Source organism: Rosa chinensis, chromosome 2, assembly GCF_002994745.2.
Source record: "Rosa chinensis cultivar Old Blush chromosome 2, RchiOBHm-V2, whole genome shotgun sequence".
In the NCBI taxonomy this organism is placed as follows: domain Eukaryota; kingdom Viridiplantae; phylum Streptophyta; class Magnoliopsida; order Rosales; family Rosaceae; genus Rosa; species Rosa chinensis.
In genome coordinates this window covers 47,509,460-47,512,336 of record NC_037089.1, presented here as the reverse complement: position 1 = coordinate 47,512,336, position 2,877 = coordinate 47,509,460, and positions in this window count along the sequence as shown.

Here is a 2,877-nt window from a genome sequence, read left to right as displayed (position 1 = left end):
TAATACATTATTTTTGGAGATCAAATGAATATGTTATGATTTTTACTGTTTCGAACCGTTCGATTATTCGATTGGTGAGGATTCGAGCGTTCGATCGACTTGTGGTTTTGGCATATCGATAGTAGTAGCATTCTGGAGACTTTGGATGGTCTTGGATGAGGTTTCGCCTCGATTGGTGTTACTCTCAAGGTTATTGTTTGATTAGGGGATTCAAACTTTAATCTCTTCGTGTACTGATTTGAGACCCTTGGTGATTAGGTGTTTCTCAAGGTGATTTGGACGAGTTGTTGGTGAGAGTGTAGTTGGTGAGAGTGAATGACCATGTATATATATATGTGTGTGTGTGTGTGTCTGTGTGTATTTACGTGAAATATGTATATTCTTATGGGTTGATGAGTGATTTAAGCAATAGGGATTGATGGGTTTCATTCTATTGTTTTGAGGCTTGACTTTTCGGGAAACATTTTTTTAGGAATTGGGAATGTCTATTGTTTGAAAAGTGTCAAGATTTGGTGTGAGTTGCTTTAATGTGATTTGAACGTTTTGATCTAATGACCGGGGGTCGGAAGATCTGAGAGTCATAAGTGGTGATTTCTCCTTTTGATTTGATTTAATATTTTGGGTCCTGAGTGACCGCTTTGAAATGTTTTGATCTGATGACCGGGGAGGCCTGAGGATTCAGGTTTCTGGGAGTGACCTCAGGTATATATATCGGGACTTCACACCTTTGGCCGGGTTACTGGATACGATCAGTTAGAGCTCTAGTTTGTTGCCATTGTACATCATAGGGGGTAGCGGGGAACTATTTGATGCTCATGAGTACGTGTTTTAAAAGGGAGTGTCGGGGATTCTTTCTTTTAAATGTCTAGGGTGGACTTGTGTATCATATTTAATTGTCAGAATATCAATTATTATGATTTTTTCATTGGGTGACTTTTTTTTATTTGAGAACGTGTTTTAAAAGGGAGTTTCGGGGATTGTTTCTCTTAAACGTCCGGGGTGAACTTGTGTATCATATTTAAATTGTCAGAGTTTCAATTTATATGATTTTGTCACGGTGTGACTTTTGTTGTGTTGTTTGGGGGATAAGCATATTTGAATTGTTAGAGTTTCAATTAATATGATTTTTTTCACGGGGTGACTTGTGTTGTTTTCTTTTGGGAAAATAATGTGTTTGTTTTCTTTTGGGAAAAGAATATGTTGTTTTGGGGAAAACAGGAGGTGTGTGCCTTTTTCACGAGTTGATAGGTTTTCCTCGTTGGGTGAGTTGTGCGTGTGTGTTTGAGTTACTCATACGAGCTTTCAAAAGCTTACCGAGTTTGTTATGTGGCAACCCGGTGCACTATTCAATGGTATAGGGGTTAATCCTGCGGGTCAGGGTAATCGTGGCTGAAACTGAGGTAGCGTGCTAGCAGCTTCACGGTAGGAAGCCAGTTTTGTGTGACTTTACCGTTATTAAGACTACTGATTGTAGTAAGCTTTGAGGAGCATTTACTTATTATTTTGTTGTGACAATTTAATTTGTAAATTTGTGTAATATTTGACTTTACGGAGCGAGTCTGTATTGACATAGTGGGTTCAGGGCATCAATATGTACTTGGTTTAAAAAGGAAAAAGTTTTCCAAGTATTTTGTATTGATGGTTGAACCATCACACATGTTTAATTATGAGATTATATATTGATTTTTATGTTGTTTAAAAATCGGGGCATGACAAAAATGAATGGGGAACATTGTTGGTCCAAATGAGAAAAGTATTGGTGAAAAAATTAGAAATTTTGTGACCCATTCCTACAATAGGTCACAATTTTAAGGTTTGTCACCTATAATTTTGTGATTACAAGGGTAAATTCTTGTAGTGAGTCACTTGCCTCTTTCAGGACCCACCCTGAGTACCTGGCATACTACTGCACTCCAAAAATGCCTTTCCCTTCCTGGGGAATCCCCTAAAGCTGTTGTCTCTCTCTAATAATCCTGGTTTTCCTGCTTAATATATTGACATAGCACTAGCCGAGATAAGTGTCACAATAGGTAGCTGAAGATGAGCCACACTCTCTCTGATCATAAGATTCAGTCCCCACTGGAACTTCTGAGTCAAAGCCTCTGCATCCATTGGCCTCACAAACTAATACAACTGTGAGAACTGCGCCTTAGTCCCTGATACTCATGGTTTCCTGAACTAGAGTAATCAAGTCAATCTCCAACCGCTCCCACACTGAAGCAGGAAAGTACATGTCTCGGAAGAGTTCCACAAAACCCTCACAAGTCATGGGGGATATATCCCTAGTCCTCTGTACAAAGTTCCACCACTGTCTTGGAGGAGGAACGTAGCTATCTTCTTCTTCTCCATGTTAGTGCAGACGACCATATCAAAGCAGGTCTCCATGTTCTTGATCCATTAATCAGCCAACATGTAATCTATACCACCCTGAAATGTGACTGCTCCCAGTCTAGTGACCTCCCTAGCCAACCTAGATAGGTGAATAGTATCAACTACCTCAACAACATGCGGAATAGGTTGCACCACCTCCTTTTCAAGATATAGCTCTTCGTGAGGGAAAACCCTACCTCTACCTCTGGCCCTACCCCCACCTCGGGGTCTGCCTTGGCCCCTAGTTCTACATCTCTAAGGATCCATCACCTAAGGAGCATTAGCAACACTTGGTCAACACTTGTATAAAACCTAAACATAAGTATAGATCAAATACTATGACCGCATCAACCAAAACACTAACACAAAGAGGATACATTTCCCCAAACAAAATCCCCTATGTCAAACAAGAGTTCAATCTGGAGATTCTCATTCCTCAATAGACTATAACTCAAAAGAAGCTACAAAAAGCGTCTATGCTTTACCTACAGAGCCGACCTATGCTCT